Source organism: Columba livia, chromosome 3 (assembly GCF_036013475.1).
Source record: "Columba livia isolate bColLiv1 breed racing homer chromosome 3, bColLiv1.pat.W.v2, whole genome shotgun sequence".
NCBI lineage: Eukaryota > Metazoa > Chordata > Aves > Columbiformes > Columbidae > Columba > Columba livia.
The window spans coordinates 96,237,283-96,254,896 of NC_088604.1; the positions used below are offsets into that span (position 1 = coordinate 96,237,283).

Here is a 17,614-nt window from a genome sequence, read left to right on the forward strand (position 1 = left end):
TATACTTGACCAATGCAGTAATTTAGTCTAATCTTCATTACTCAGACTATAGAAGTTCACCAGGAAAGCTGTCTCATAGTTGACTGATGGTGTACACTGTAAAGAAACAATTCAGTCTTGCTTTAAGGATTTCGGGTGGTAGTGCATGCCCCAGTAATGTGGAGAGTTGACCCAACAGATAACTATCCTTAGAGCCGCTAATTTGCGGTTTGTTACCTGAATTTTTCAGCTTTCAACTTTTGTGAATTTGTTTCTCCAATATCTGATATAATCTTCCTCTGCAATGTTTACAAACAGAATTAAGACATTGTTTAGTGCATATAATTCCATTCATTTCTTATTATAACAGTCTTAATTTTTTTGCCAGATGATTTTAAGTTTGGTACAGGATTCAGGGCTCTGTTATGATCTGTATTGATGCAGGCCTGCAGAAAGATAACTAAGAGACATTGCTTCTGTCTACCACTCTGGTACAAAGTAGTAGGGCAGAATTCTTGAAAAAAAACATATATATGTACATATATGTATCTTAAACAGCTGTGCACTCAGCAGGGTTTGCAGGGTACATTCTTCAGAAAAAAACATCAGTTTAGTTCATTTTGTTCTACTCAGATTGAGCAAGATTAAATTGTACTCCTTATCTATTGGCATTCCCTTTTAGACCAAAAACTCTTCATAGCAGGGAGTATGACTCTTGTTTACTTAGGAAATCACTTGCTGTCCTTCCAGGTCTTACAAGATAGACACTAAGTGTAGATTGCAGAGGAAAATCTTCAGAATGATATAGAAAACCATTATTGATTATTATAGATTAGTAAAATTATGCAATAAAAGTGACAGTAAACATTTCAGAATGATAAATGGATTTTTTCATCCCCTGTTTGCTCAACCAATTCAGAAGGGGGATCTTTTTTGTGGCATTTCTTAATCTGCCTCGACCAAAATGTATGTAAACATAATTCCTGATGCGATTTGAGTGATATTGCCAAGTATTACTGTTGTGAGGTCTATCATGGCCACATCTGAAAACTGGTCAGCCGCACAGCAGATTCACCCCTAGATTTCTAAAGCTAGCCTTAGGTTTGTTGAGTGTACCTCATACATTTGTTCACCTAAGCTAAAGTGCAGGTCAAAACCAAGGCTACAATAAACCTTTTAAGAAACCTTTTAAGATCCCATGAGCCACAACAAGCACTTAGACTGACAGGAATCAGCTGTGCCATGAGAAATACTGTGGTGCTGAGGGGGTAAGGACAAATCCACACATGGATGTGATACTTTAGTGGGAATAACACATAAGTTTTCAGAAGATCCCAGCGTTGTGTTGCTGTACCATGATGAAATAATGAAAGCTCGATGTAATGCTTCTGATTAGCTTTTTCACTGGTTAAGCGTGCTGTCATTTGATACTCTGATGGAGAGATTTTTGGAGGGGAAGGGTTGAGCCCTGTGAAACCTCAAAGCACTTTCTTTCCATTGTGGGTAGCTCAGTTAAGCTCTTATTAAACTCAGCTTTTTCTTATTTTGTAATTCACCTCCAGACATTTGCTTTTGCTCCAAAAACAATATTAGCTGTAGATGTTTGTCTGTGTTTGTGGTGTGGGCTGTTTCATTGCTTTTTGTTGTCTGGATTACTGTTTTCTACAGTCAGGTATCAATTAAATATTTGGTCTTTCTTTGGCTATAAAGTAGGTTGCTAGTCATCAGACTGACAGTTTTGAATTCAGGTTTTAACTGAGGTTTACTAGTGAAAAATATGTATATACGTTTAGATACACGGGAAGTAACGTGTTCCTGTTATAACTTTTGTTTACATAGAATGATCCATAAGCTGTAAAAGGTTTCTGGCATTGAAAACAAACTTAGTTGAAGTGAATTCCCTTCAGTATCCACCAGAATGTGCTTCACTTTTCCTGGAAAAAGTCCTTTTCAAGTTAGCTGCTCAAAATGTAGCAAGTGGTGAAATGCAGATAGCAAACTGGGCGTTTGAGTTCATGCTTCTTACAGCAGTGTTCTGGAAAGTGTTTGTGCTTAGGCTTTTAATAAACTCCCTCTAGAGATCAATTACCGTGATTTGTCTAGTTACCATGGATAAGAGGTTTTGGGGGGTTGTTGTTGAAATGCTGTGTTAAACTGTACAAGGATGCTTTTACTCAGGCGAATGAAAAGAGAACGGGAGACAGAACATAGCATCTCTAAGGAAAAATAATAATTGAAATAGTCTTAGTAAAAGGACTCAGCAACATTATCAGGTCTTGTAAGACGGTTTTGTCTGTGTGGTTTAGGCTTGTTCACAGGTAGCCCAGAATGTAGGTCAGCAAGAGGAGACTTGTAGGAAGGAGGATAAGCACCGATAAGTTAATACTCTTGACAAAGTTTTCTCACTATAAGGTTTCAGTATAATCAAAACCAGGTTAGCATTTGAGGAAAAGCTCCATGAAATGGAGTAATGGAATTAGCTTTTATGTTTTTCCAGGAACCTAAACCACATTTCCTGTCACAACTGTATATTATTAATACAAGGCATCTGCTAAACTGGAGCTGCACTAAAATGTGCACAAATATCGCGTCTGGTTGAAATAATTTACTTTTTGACATTTGCGGTGAAAAACTAAAGCAAGATGCTGCCTCAGCCCATCATAAAAAAAAGAGAGTATGATTTGGAATACAGCAAGTTTTCAGCATGGGCTCGCAGATAGATAATATAGTTCTGTTAACGTAGCAGCCAGGACTGTTACTGCCTGCATTTTTATGTCTTGCTTCCCTTTCATTTTGTATTCTGTGGTTGCAGCAATTAGTTTCCAGTCACAGAGGGAAATGAGCAGCTATCTTGAAACTCACTTTCCCAGCCCCTGTCCTTTAGAACTGGGAGTAGAAAGTTGTTTGTTTTCTGATTTTGGGGGAGGAGGGGGGTGGAGGATGTGAGACAAAAGTCATCTTTTCTTACATCGTAACCAGCCTCTGCAAGCTTAAAGCAAAGGGCCCAAAGTCTGATAATGAAGTAATTTCCCAGGAGACTAATGCCCTACCCAGACATTTTTCCACATTAATACCCGCTCTGAAAAAAAATAAAAATAAAAAAATCTGTTACCGCATTTGGTTATAGATTACTTCAACATATACCAAGGATGACAGAGGCTTGTTTGGGAGCCAGACAAGCCTGGAAGTCTGGCACTGAGTCCTGGGATATGAACCAGGACAACGAGACTCAGAAATTCCTGTGCAGCTTCCCTAGCCCTTTCCCAAAGGCCTGCGTGGAAGGGCTCTGGATAGTGTCACAGGTCTTCTGTGTGCTGCATATGTCACGTTAGCCTCATCAGGGTGATAAACAGTGGGAGAGGCTATCTGAAATCCCACCTGAGTTCACTAGATGGCTTACCAGAGGCCCCTGAGACCAGCATAAACTTTGCACAAACGTAGCTGTAAGCTGAGATAGCATGAGAGCCCTGGCGTGGAGATTGGATCCCTTGCAGAGCCGATCAGCTGGTTTTCCAGCCCTCAACAACTGGTTTTATGCTGACACGAACCATCACTTGGTGATGCTTGACCACCTTAGCCCTGGGCTTCACTCTGTCCCTTCTCCTGAACAGTTCCTCCTGTTCCCACAGACCATGCCCTGAAAAAATCCCTCAGCACTTTCAAGGATTTGCTCTTAATGAAATACAAAACCATACTGAAATGAGCAATGTGAGGAGTCCCTCGTCTGCTTCCATCATTAGTCTTTTTTCATCCTTGATCTGATGTGATCCCTTGGCAGTGTTATGTCTAATTTAGGGATTCTGAGATTAAGGGACAAACCTGTTAGTTAGTTCATGTCTGTAGTGCTGTGCAGGTTTATACCGGCTGAGTATCTGAATTTGTGTGCTAAATACCCTTTTGCAGATTATTCAGGTGACATTTCACATATGGAGGGAGTAACGTGCCTATCCAGCCATACAGCTGGTTTGAGCTCTGTGTATTTTGGCTGTGAAATAACAATGATATCCAGAACCCAATAGCTAAGGAGGATTTTTATAACCTAGTTTTCAGAAGCAGATCTGGGGATCTGAAAACCAAGCTGGGTGTTTTAAGGTTCGTGCATCTACCAGGATAAAGATTTTGCAATTAGAATTAAATAATAATTTCGTTGGTTGGTGAACCAAAACCAAATCCTGCTCACCCAGTTCAGACTGTGAAAAGAAAAAACAGTTTGGAGTTTACTCTCCAATGGGACTAATTATTCTCTATATTTCACCCACCACATTATAATCCTCCTCAGGGAAAAGAAATAAATGTTCTCATTGAATTCTGAAACAGGCATTTTTTTCTGACAAGTTGCTCTTCCTTTGAAGAGGCTAATATCCGATGATGGAAATCATAAAGAATAAATAAAAAAGCTTTGTAAAGAATGATGTACTTAAAATTACACCGTCAAAGAGCTTTTCATAATAATTAAAAAAAAAAAATCACAATGTTTGTGATGAAAACACTATTGAAACTGCAATCTGCTTACTCACCTGGTGGTATTTTCATGTTCTTACTTAACGAACACACTCTGTGTTTTGTTATTGTAAAGCTGCCTGGGAGACCTGAGCTGGTAGCATTGACTCTTTCTTCAAAGACTGAAGTCTCAATTGAGTAAATCAGTCCTATTCAGCAAACCACTTGAGCAAGCTCTTGAGTGCCATTAATTTGAATGATTTTTTTGACCTGGAGATGAAAGGGTCCCCAGTAGCTGCACAAGGCTTTGCTCTCATTTTCTGCAGTAGGATGAGGTGTTTTGGGTATAGTCTGTGTATTGGGGAGAAACTGGCTGGGAGTGCTCTCTCTCCTCAGTAGCTGTATACCCACAGTGCCCATTTCCCTGTGAGAGCAATGTGGGTTGATATGCGAGGGAGAATGGACTGCCAGGTGAACAAGAGTTACCTCTTGTAGAGGACAGAGAGCAGTTTAACACAGTCAAAACCAAACTGCTCTGGTACTACGTCCTTTGAAAAGTAAACTCCCTTAAAAAACCAGACATGGTCAAATGAGGCTCCTGTGGACCATTACGAGCCTGGGCTTTTAAAGAGTAATTTCATCATTCCTGGAAGCCCATCATATAAGTGTGCCTGATGAAACACACCTCTTGGCTGCCAGGTGAAGAAACAATTTTTCCTTAGTTAGGGAGCGTCTGTCCAAATGAAGAAAAGCAGCTCCACACTTAGCAGATCTATTTTTATATGTGAACCAGTGTAATTTGGACCTGTGTGATGTTCCTACCTGAACATGTGAAAAAAACCTTCCCTTTCATACATAGGAAAAAGTTGTCTGAGTTGGGAAGTAATTTGTCTGAAGTAGGGAATGATTATGTACTGCTCCAGGCCTGTTTGCCTGCTGGAGTGTTCCTGAGCAGCAGAAAGTGTCCCAGAGAAGACAATATACAGTTTCAGTGGTACTGCGCTTGTAGGCTGAAACCAGTTATGTGAGGGCAGCTCTAAGACTAAATGGTGCTTGTCCCAGTTTGATTGAAGTCCTCTAAACAACATATCAGTGTTTTAAACATGCTTCCATGCTCTGGTGGCTCCTGCTACCTGCTCTCCCTCAGCTGCAGGACTTCTTGAACCTGGTTCTACCCCTGGCCTCGGAGTTTGTCTCTGTGGGTACCAGATCTGGATCCACGGACTGCTGCTGTGCCCTCTGTGAGCTGTTCTGTGTTACAGCTACTCTTATCCATCAGAACTGGAATCATTGCTTTTCCTATTGATCTACATTCTTTTTCAGGCTTAGCCTAATTTTCTAATCCAGCTACTATCTAGTGGAAGTAGGTATTAGAGACTCTGGCAGTTTAAGATCCTCTGATTCAGATACTTGAATGGCTACATGGCCAACACATGCTGTCAGCCAACTCCTAAAACAGGGTTAGAAAAGAGCTGCATTACCCTGAGAAAGTGGCATTATCCTGTCCTAAATTTGAAAACTATGCTGTACCTATTCTGTGGCCTGTTAACAAAAAATACGCTGCAGCCCATACCAATGAAATATGTATCCCACAGCTAAGTCCACACAATTTTTTCTTAACACACAAGTTCAGACACGGTTTTCAAGCGTGATGAATAGAGAACAATGTCCTGTTTGTGTGGGTGTGTGCACTGTTAAGCAGGCGAGGTTTGAGTGACTACAGATTTTTGAATAGGAATCAAAAAAGGTCATTTGGAAATGGACAATGTTTGCTCCTGCACAGTTTGTGACTAAACATCTGGGATTCACAGAGGACACTAGAAAAAGGTACTAGTAGTAAACAGGATTTTGCTTGTTTCTTCCACAGAAAGAGCAACACCAAGAATAAAAACTGTAACAGAGTAGAAAATGATCAAAATTTGTGCTGTGTGCACTTAAGTGTTTTTAACAATTATGTTCTTTGTTGGTTTATTATTTTTTTCTTTCTTCCCCCCACCCCCACTCAGGGCCTCAAAAATTGACTAGTTCTAATGAAAGAGAAAAGATGCTGATGTTATACAGTAGTGGAAAACAAACCAATTTGTTGAAAATTACTGTTGAAAAGTGTTCTTCGCTAATAGGTTACATTTATTCTCTTGAAACATTGTGCAAATTTTTAAATTCTTCTGAGGCTGTGGTGAATGTTTTTCATCTTTACAATAATGTTTTGAGGAATCACAGATAGCAGGCATCTCAGAAGGGGAACATAAGTACCCTCCCGAAGCAGTTTTTACCATCATCTCATACTTCTCTACCTATTTTCTCCCCTCTTCAGAAAATACAAAAAAAAAATTACTTGCTTTCAAGCTATAATAACTTAGCAATTTCTTCATTTATGCCCTTCAAGAAGGTATATATCATACTTACAGTTGTTTCAACTACCTCTTTTCTCTTGATTCCCCCCGTTTCAGAAAATGGACATAAATGAGAGTAGCTATTGATGTGAGGAATACTGATGCATTATTTTAACATATTTTTTCCCTGTAAACATTCATTAGTTGAAAAAGAACGCTTTTCTCAAAGCACTTCCCAGCACATTGTGTAAAACACAATTACCCAAATAGACTACTCCAAGAGCCGGCATCGCCCAGGCGTTAATAACCCGGTCGCTGAAGGCTTGTTGGCTTTCATACCAGAGTCGTCCTCCCAGCTTCTCTCAGTTGGGGAAAGCAAATGTGCCTTGCAGCATGCCCTGAAGGATGATAAAGCCAGACCATTATTGGCAATAATTAGTCTTTCGAGGGGAAGCATGAAGTATTATTCTGAGGACAAGACAAAATCTGAAACTCCCAGTCCTGGCTCGGACTATGATTCTCTCCAAGGCTTTGGGTAAATCACTTGATCTCTTCACCTCCGTTTCTTTATCTGTAAAATGGTGATAATATCACTTTGTTTTGCTGAGTAATTTTATAAGATGTTGGAAAATTAATGCTTGGGAAACACTTTGGTGATAAAAAATGCATCTAAGTGTGAGATTTAATACAAACAGCTCATAAGAATGGTGTTCCGCACTCTATTACAAAGTAATTGGGACAAATGAAATGCTGAAGTCATAATGCAGGACCTACAGCTGTATTTATAAAGCAACCCACAACAGAATTTCCTTCGAAAAATCTATGGAAAGTTGAAACCAAAAATGCTCCCCACTGTTTCCTTGTGGTAAGAACGTTGCAATAGAAATGGTGAAGAGAGATATTGTTCAGAATATTTTAGACAAAATGTCCACAGAGTGTTTCAGCTGAGAACAAACTGGCAACTCAGTGGAGAGTGATCCTGGGCAGGCCTGCAGCAGTCCTGCAGCTCAAGTGTCTTCCCTTCGTGTTGTAAGCAGCCACAGATCAGGTGGCAGCAAGTCTGGAGCAGAACGAAGCAGACCACGTGAGTAGCTAAAAATGACATTAGAAGGCAGAGTTTTCTCAAAGACCACATGTTAAAATGAAAAGAAATTGTAACCACGAGTGGAATGGAAGACCTTTATTTTTCAGCCTTGTTCTTTACGTATGGGCTGCAATTCTGAATGGTGAGGCTAACTGAGCCAGGTCTTGTCTGAGCCTTCCTCTAGAAACTCCCTTCTGGAGAAAAGGCTGTGTGTGAACAGTCAGTTGAATGATGGGCTCCTTCCAAAGAAGGACCTGTTCTTCTTCTGTTCTAAAACAGAAATTGGGTAAACTGGAGCTACCTGACTGAACACCGCTGCTTAAAAACCCTCAATGACAGTGGTGCTGAAATGCTCTAGCATTTCCTTGTTTGACCCAAAATATCTTCAGGCACCTGGAGCTCTGTTTTATTTCTTGTGCAGACTCATTGTGTCCCAGGGAGTGCTGTGAAATCTTATAGGGGGTCTCTGAGTTCGGTGACAGTCCCACTGTGCTGCCCAAGGGCTACTTGGAGTACAATTGCCCCAGAAGCCAGAGCAGGTCCCGCTCTCCACACCCTCAAGGCAGCCATCATCACTTTCAGTTTAATATATAAATGGTTAGGCTTCTTTGGTACAACCAAAAGCTCAGAGAAACCTTAGGATGTGAGAGTGATAGAAATTGCATTCTCTTCAGTATCAGAATTTCCACCTGTCTCTGTAACAGAAGGGAGCTTGTGAAAAACAGTGTGGTGGGGAAAGAGAGGTCTTCACTTTTCCACAGAAGGGCTGTCACCTGACAAAAAAATAATGCAGGGTATCTGGGGTAAAAGAGAAAAAGATGCAAGTGTGGTGCTGTACTTAGTATCTAGAACACTCACAAGGGGAAGGATTTTTCTGTTTTTCGGTCTCCCATACCACTGTCTTTGTATTTTGCACTAAATCTCCATTGACTCAATTGTGTAAACCACTATCTAGAGACAGTGACTCTCAGTTGTCTCCTCCAGGCAGTCTGGAGGATGATCTGTCTTGGAGGGCTTGCATTGTTTGGATGGGCTGGTCTTTAGTTCATTTTCCATGTCGAGGTGCTGTTTTAAAGAGGTGAATCTTCTTCTCATTTTCCAGTAAAAAGCTATCAACTCAGGCAGGAATATTATGGCAGTTCATGGTAGATGTGAGGTTTGAAACCTATTCCAAACCTACAGCAGTCAATGAAGACACTGTGTACTGAAAGCAGCACCTTGTCCTGCGGCAGCAATTTGATGTATTTGCAAATCATGTTGCAGTTATAAGCCACAGTTGGCAGTGACCCACTTTTTTATTGTACACAATGTTATTCAGTTGATTTGTGCTAGTCACAGAGCAAAATTTTGGCATTTGAAATAGTTGTAAATATTTATGAGTTAAATGCAATTTTTGCTAATATTTTAGCACCATTATATGAAGAGATTATCTGCAAAGGGTGAGATGTTGCTGGCATTTTTCACAGGCACCAAAAGAGCTTTTGAATACTTTTCCTTATTGAAAGGCATCATCTCAAGAACAACCTAAAAATGCTTTAAGTATGACAGAGCACTTCTTATCACATATATATTTATGGCCTTTTACATAAACACAGAAGCAAAATAGAAGATGTCTGCATCATGAAGTCAGGTTTTTTTATTACTTGGGAGCCCATCTTGGAGTACTACTCTCTCTTCAAGGAAAGGTGAAACAAAAAATGGAGAAAATTAGTGGACAGTCAATGCACAAAGCAAGAAGGCATCTCAGATCAAACATAAAAAAGCCTTATTTTCTGAAATATCCTGACCAGTAATGTAATGTCATCCATGCATTTAGGTAGGAAACCAGCTATAAGCTTTTTATTTACTGTTCAATGTGCAGGCAGGTGCGGACTGATCTAAGTGTGCATATGTATAAAGGGAATGGGACCCTGCAGCCATAAGGCCACAGATGCACCAAGTAGCCAAGGAACATGCATGACTGTGGCCATGAATATACTCGCATTGACTTCAGTATTCAGTGACATTTTAATATTGATATTGTGGTAGAGTTTAGGAGGAATATTGGCCATTAAGGCATCGTTGACTAAGGCACCACACACTCATGGAACAAAAAGGCAGTCCCTGAAGAGAGGGAAGCCCAAATAATAAGGGAATTATTCACATTGCTCATGAAACTAAGATGAAGTAAAATCCATTCACAAAAGACAACAGAATGTCTCCAGTCTACTTAGAAACATTTCTAAGCCGTGATATTTCTTCAAGAAAGTTGACATAAAAGACTGAGGTCTATATCTTTACCTGATTCCTATGAGGGAGAAGTTTCTGAATCTTCTGGCGGTTGTGTCTGAACAGCTGGAGACTGGACAGGGCTGTGCTGGCTCCATTTGTGATGTGAACAGTCAACTCCACTGAGTCCTCTTATTTCACAGACCTTAAAAACATAGAAGAAAAATATTCTGCCAGATAGAAATAATCAAGCTAGAATGTATTCCCAGCCTTTCACAAGGATATGGGAAATAATAGGAAATAAGGGATAAATCAGTAAAATACAGGTGGTTGCGGTAGCTGAAATGATCCTTCACTGGCTGTTCATATAGCAAAACGATGTGAAGAGATGGAGAGTTTAAAAAATTTGCTCAGTAGGCAGAGAGAGAGACCATTCTCTCTGAATATTTTTGTCAACTATCATATAGTAACCTGAGATGTATTTTTTTGCTACATTTATTCCATTCACTGAGTTGATTAAAAAGGCAATGTTTTCAGGAATATAGCTATGGATTAAGTTTAGATATGCACAGACAGAAGTAATTTCTTATGCCACTGAAAAAGATGTGTATAATGTAGTATAATAGAATGAGATTTGCATCTGATTTACAACCTCATATAACTAAATTTAAAACACCTTTTGGCTCATTTACATTTTGTCAGCTACTTGCCCTGTTGGAGGTCAGGTGGGAGTCTTGCCATCATTTGTAATAATGTAAACTACAATGGAGTAAACTGGCTGTGATCTGGCCTTTTTTTTTTTTTTTTCCTGAATTTCATTCTGCTATTACTTTAAAATGGTAAGAAAATTAATGCCTAAAGTAGAGACTTTTTTTTTTAAGAATCCCTGCTCCTGTGTCTGGACTGGACCATCTATTCTGCCCAAGGATGACCAAGATATCAAAATACTAAGGTGTTTAAATACCCCGATAGCGGATTATCACTTCCTCACTAGGAATCACAGGAGGTTTCAGTATGATGGCTAAGGTATGTAGGAGTTGACTCACCATCCCCGTAACTCCCATCATTTCACACTTACAGCTACGCAAATTCTAAGGAGTATTGTGGGAAAAAGAAAAATAACCCCTTTGTGTTTAATAGCTGACTACTTAGAAACTGAGGCTCAAGCATGATTATCTAAGACTCAGGTGGGATAAAGGTAGTTGCACCTCATCCCAGCTGTGCTAACGCTACACAAGTGTACTCTACATTCATGGTGAGAGCAAGGCGGTATGACTTTGCTTACAACACTGCTTTCATTGAAGGGAAAACCGGGTAATCAGTAAAAAAGTCCATTAGAAGGCTTTTACCAGGAGCCATGGTTTTCAGGGCTTTAGTTAAGCAAAGCAGGTAGTGTGCTGACAAGGAAGTCTCTGAGATGTTCAGCATAATTCCAACTGTGAGCTGCTTAGTTGCAATACTGTATTAATTTACTGTATCTTTTACAAAAGTAATTTTATGAATCCCCAGTCAGACGCATGATGGTAATTTTCCAGCCTCAAAGCATGAAACAAGTTCTCAAAGATGCGAAGGATTCATTAAAAAGAAGCCAGGAAAATTATTGTATCTGCATGCACAGAAATACTGACATTGCAATTGCAAGGATCTCTCTATAAACAATGTCTACATAGATATGGGTAAAGGTGATGGGAAAAACAAACAAAACACAAAAACCAAAAACCAACAAGAAATAGTTGGCACTTCACGAGAGCCAGTTTCAGGGTTGGGAGACAGAGGAGAAAGGAACCTGTAAAGATGTGGCTATCTGCAATGCTGACCAACTTAGTGTAACATTCACTTTTCATTAAGCCAAGACAAACAAGACAAAAAGGGCAAACTTGCAGGTTGTCTCCAAGAGTCCATAACTCCATGCCTGAGATCTCTGAGGGAGGGTTCACGTTAGCCTCAGTTGTGTCATGTTTAACTTGGCCGTGGCAAGACTCACTTGGCTTTCTTCAGAAATACCACACCTTTTATATTTCTGACTGTTCCTATTTTAATACAGCTGTTTTGCTATGTGGAGATTTCTTGTCATACTTGTGATTTCTTCTAAATATACACGGCTCATCCTCCTGTCTACTGCTGAACTTCTAATCTGCAGACTCTCAGCATGTGCTGATCATGTCTCATCATTCAGATATTGCAAGCAGGGGGCATTACTGTGTGATTTCCAGAAGGTGAATCAAAACAAGAGGCTTGGTTCAATGCTGTAAGATATTGACCTGTGAGGGAAAGTTCTAGGTCACTGCTTGTAATTCCCAGGGGGACTTTACATTCGGAAAAGCAGTGAGAAGCCCTACACTTTAGCCTGCCTGAGGACTTCACTGCTGGATTCATGAATGCTCATTTTGACTTCTTAACTGCATGCAAAACAAATTAGAAGTTGAAAAAAGAAAAAAAAAGAGTTTCCTCAAAATCATGAGCTTTGGTTCACTTTCCCAGCTGCGAAATGCCTCAGCTGCTCGCCTCATTGCCTTTTGCACCCCCCACCCTGCCTCACACCGTGGCCATGACGAGGCCCTAGAAATTAGGAGTTCTGTAGTGAGCTCACCTCAGAAGAACTTGCACAGAACAGCCCTTTTAAAGGGTGTCCTGCTATCTCCATCCTTGATTCTGGAATTATTTGCCTAAGTTTCTGATGATCACATCTATAGCTGATCACATGAAAAAGGGAGACTCCCACCAAATGGAATTCGAACTTCACTGTCAAAATCCAACACTTCCAACTCAGATGCTATAACAGCTTTATAAAAGATGGAAATAAAAAATGGGGACATGAACATCTGCTAGAGATGGACTCTCTTCTAGTGATGCTTGAACTGATGTACAAGAGGCTGGCACTGCACCCACCACTGGATACTGAGGCTGTGGTGGGGACTGGATGCCTTCCTGCTGGGTCCTAGTACTGAAGACAGACATGGACTTCTTTGGCAACTTGTTGCCTGTGCCCTCTGTTGCCATTCTGACAGTATCATAGAATCACAGAATGTGAGGGATTGGAAGGGACCTCAAAAGATCATCTAGTCCAATCCCCCTGCCAGAGTGGGAACACCCAGATGAGGTTACACAGGAAGGGGTCCAGGCAGGTTTTGAATGTCTCCAGAGAAGGAGACTCCACAACCCCCATGGGCAGCCTGTTACAGTGTTCTGTCACCCTCACTGAGAAAAAGTTTCTTCTCATATTTAAGTGGAACCTCCTGTGTTCCAGTTTCTACCCATTGCCCCTTGTCCTATCATTGGTTGTCAACCTTTACATATTTATAAACATTAATAAGGTCAACCCTCAGTCTCCTCCAAGCTAAAGAGCCCCAGCTCCCTCAGCCTTTCCTCATAAGGGAGATGCTCCACTCCCTTCATCATCTTTGTGGCTCTGTGCTGCACTCTCTCCAGCAGTTCCCTGTCCTTCTTGAACTGAGGGGCCCAGAACTGGACACAATATTCCAGATGTGGTCTCACCAGGGCAGAGTAGAGGGGAAGGAGAACCTCTCTCGACCGACTAACCAACCCCCTTGTAATACACCCCAGGATGCCATTGGCCTTCCTGGCCACAAGGGCACAGTGCTGGCTCATGGTCATCCTGCTGTCCACCAGGACCCCCAGGTCCATTTCCCCTACACTGCTCTCTAATAGGTCATTCCTCAGCCTATACTGGAACCTGGAGTTGTTTCTGCCCAGATGTAAGACTCTACACTTGCCCTTGTTATATTTAAGTGAAACCTCCTGTGCTGAGTTTGTACCCATTGCTTTTTGTCTCATCACTGGTTGTCACTGAGGAGAGCCTGGCTCCATCCTTGTGACACTCACCCTTTACATATTTATAAACATTAATGAGGTCACCCCTCAGTCTTCTCCAAGCTAAACAGACCCAGCTCCTTCAGCCTTTCCTCATACGGGAGATGTTCCACTCCCTTAATCATCTTCATGGCTGCAAACCTTCAAGCAGAAGTGATGCTCTGAATTTGTCCCAGAGAAACACCTCTACCATCACAAATCATCATTCTGCCCAAGGTGGATTGTTTTGTTCGGCCTCGGATAAACTTTCCTCAGCATCACACCAATTGCCAAAGGACAGATGCCTTGAAGAGGCTGCTGAGCCTGTGTGGCTGCTGGGACACAGAGCAAGAGATGTTTAAAAAACTTTGCCTCCTTGCTGATCAAATTAGAACTGGGGTTTTCTGCTGCCGCCTTTCTAGGGTTTTTACTCTTGGATTCCTCTGCTGCCTGTCAGTGACTACAGCAGCATCAGGACTTGCTTTTTATTCATGGCATCTAAAATGTTGAGGACCATCTCAATGCATAGGTGTTCATGCCAAAGACGTTCGGCAGCTTAGCTTAGTTTTGCAAAGTCATTCATTGAGATTCTTGTCATGTTTACTATATAAAATCCTTTGAATAAGGGTGGGGGAAAAAAAATAAATAATAGTGTCATGTAGAAGTCCAGGCAGTGAGATCTTCCAGCTGGGGCTGTTGTCAGAGTTCTTCAGCATTCCTGCTCCATCGACTTGATGGTCACAGAGCATACATGAGCTCCTGGATGTCACCACATTACTAATGACAAAGACATCCTTTTCAGTGTAACCTGATGTAAAAGCTGTAATTTGTTACACCTCTTCCCTTTCCGAAGCTGCAGTACCGCTCCTGCAAGCACACTGTTTGTGTTCTGCAGCCACCTAGAGGGCCTGCTGCCTGTGCTGACTTCACGCTCTTGACCAGAAACCACAAAACAGCAGGAAAATACAAGCTCTGCTGACCCTTAGTGGCCGTAACTCCCCTGCAGTGCTGTGGAAAAGTTTCTACAAATTCAGGACTGCTGTTCTGGTGCTGTTACGCAGGTTATCGTTACATTTTTTTAAAGGGGAAGGGCTGAGGGCAAAAGTTGGGGAAGCACTGTCAGCAGAGAAGAGGATCTAGGCGTCACAGAGGAGAATGTACCTGACTTTGAGATTTTTATGGCAATTCCACAGAGCATACGCAACATCTTGCATCTAGGGGGTATATAAAAATTGGCTCTGTAAACCAAAGATGAGCCATTCCCTGGCACAGAGAGACAGAAAGTAAAACTGGAGGCAAAAAGGCAAAATTATTAGGGACCACCATGCGGCTTTGGCAAAGGCAGACATGATTTTTGGAGATACCAGGAGATGCTTTTCTGGTTCAGATAGGGAAGATTTAATCCCTTGTACTGGTGAGACTTAACCTGGAGTATCAGAGACAAGTTTGGCTTTTAAAGATCAGGAAACAGGGATTTTAATATGCAAAGAAGGCCTTAAGGTGATCAAGAGAACTGAAACCCCATTTATTAGAGAAACTCTAAAATCCAGCAAGATGACATGAAAAAGAATATGGAACATTTCTCCCATTAAAAAAACACATCACTGATGTCAACACCAAACAGGGATAAAAGTCACATCGTGTGAGAATAGAGGAGTAAAAATTGCACAGACTTTATGGGCTGGGAAGTCAATGCAATACTAAGAGCAGTGAGGCTCATCAGCTGTGTCTGAAGGGTCAAGAGGAGGAAGCCTTTGCTAAAGCACAGGTTGATCCATGAGGTGGTTGTCAGCACCAGCACTTCCAGTCCCACATTCGTGCTTTGGTGGTACTCTTCAGACCTGCTAACTTGTCAAGCTGTGTCATGATGACTGCAAAAAGTGTCCCTGCCTCGGTGTACCTTGCACTGCAGGAGGGGGTGGAGGGGAAAAGTCTCTAAGAGGTTGTCACAGACATCCTTTTCATCTGATTGCAACCCTTCATTTTTACTTCAGTATTAATTTATATCACATCTTGTGGAACAACTTGTTGAAGATGTCTGTGTTTTCACCCTTCCTTGCAGCACCTGTCTCCCAGTGCCATCCCTGTGGCTTGGTGTCACGGAGGCACCCCAAAGTCAGTTTTAGGCGAACAACAAGTTCCAAAACAGACTTTATTCTGGCCAGAAAATTGCAGCCAGTAAACAGTCTAGAAAGAGGGTTTATGCAATTAGTTAGCACTCTGACAACATAAAGTACAGGTTCAGATATCAGTTGAGGAGATTATTGGGGTGCAGCAAAATAAGAATAATGAGGACCCACAGCGTGCATGCACACACACACAAGAAACAAACCAGACCCTCTGATTCCAGGGTGCCCGCAAGAAATAATCACTCTCTCAGGTTAGGGAAGGACTCACACTCACCTGGTTAGACAAGGACTTATTCGAGGGTATATCCAGTAAATTACCACTCACCCAAATGGGGACGTGAGGCACTCTCAGTCCCAGGAAGTCTTCTTAGATGGCATCCTAGTCTAAGGGGAGAGCTCCAGTTCACAGACCTACTGCTCCGAGAAGACCACTACAAAGGGAGCCTTCGGCAGGAGCCCCGTTTTATAGTCTGGTCAGATCTGGCTGTGGGCATTACAACATGGTGCAGAAGCTTCTCAGCTACTCTGGGCACCTCCTCTGCTAATGACCCCGTTAACCACTCAGGGTCCCATTAAGGTGCTAAAAGAGCCATGAACTGCCCCATTGAAGGCTCCAGATCTCAGGGGGGATGTGCAACTGCCATACTTGTTCCAGTTCCTGTGAAGCACTGGAGCTGGTGCCATTTTCCCATAGCACCTTTATACAAGTGATGCTCTCTTATGGTCCCTCAGCTGTGAGGGTGCCTGCATCTGCAGTCAGGTCCTGATAAATGCTATGGGGAACACAGACCAGAACGACAACTTCTTACCCAAATGGCTCGTGTGTTTGACATAAGCCAACTGCCGGGTTCTCAGCAGACCTAAGCAATCCTGCACGGCACATTTCATTCTCACAGACAACAGCGTTTCTTATTTAGTGAGGAGAGACTGAGAGAGCTGCGTCTGTTCAGCCTGGAGAAGAGAAGGCTGAGAGGGGATCTCATCAACATTTATAAATATCTCCAGGGTGGGTACCATTCAATATATTCATCAACAACTTGGATGACGGAATAGAGCGCTCTGTCAGCAAATTTGCTGATGACACCAAGCTGGGAGGAGTGGCTGACACGCCAGAAGGCTGTGCTGCCATCCAGAGACATGGAGCATTGGGCGGGGAAAAATTTAATGAAATATAACAAGGGCAAGTGTGGAGTCTTGCATCTGGACAGGAATAACCCCAGGTTCCAGGATAAGTTGGGGAATGACCTGTTAGAGAGCAGTGTAGGGGAAAGGGACCTGGGGGTCCTGGTGGACAGCAGGATGACCATGAGCCAGCACTGTGCCCTTGTGGCCAGGAAGGCCAATGGCATCCTGGGGGTGTATTAGAAGGGGGGTGGCTAGTAGATCGAGAGAGGTTCTCCTTCCCCTCTACTCTGCCCTGGTGAGACCACACCTGGAATATTGTGTCCAGTTCTGGGCCCCTCAGTTCCAGAAGGACAGGGAACTGCTGGAGAGGGTCCAGTGCAGGGCAACAAAGATGATGAAGGGAGTGGAGCATCTTCCTTATGAGGAAAGGCTGAGGGAGCTGGGGCTCTTTAGCCTGGAGGAGGCTGAAGGGTGACATCATTAACGTTTATAAATATGTAAAGGTG

At 42.1% G+C, this 17,614-nt stretch overlaps 1 protein-coding gene across 2 annotated transcripts in view; it reads left to right on the forward strand.

Annotated features, from left to right (window-relative positions):
* Window positions 1–17,614, forward strand: part of HHAT (hedgehog acyltransferase) — a 205,609-nt gene that overhangs the window by 32,691 nt on the left and 155,304 nt on the right. The window lies entirely within an intron of this gene.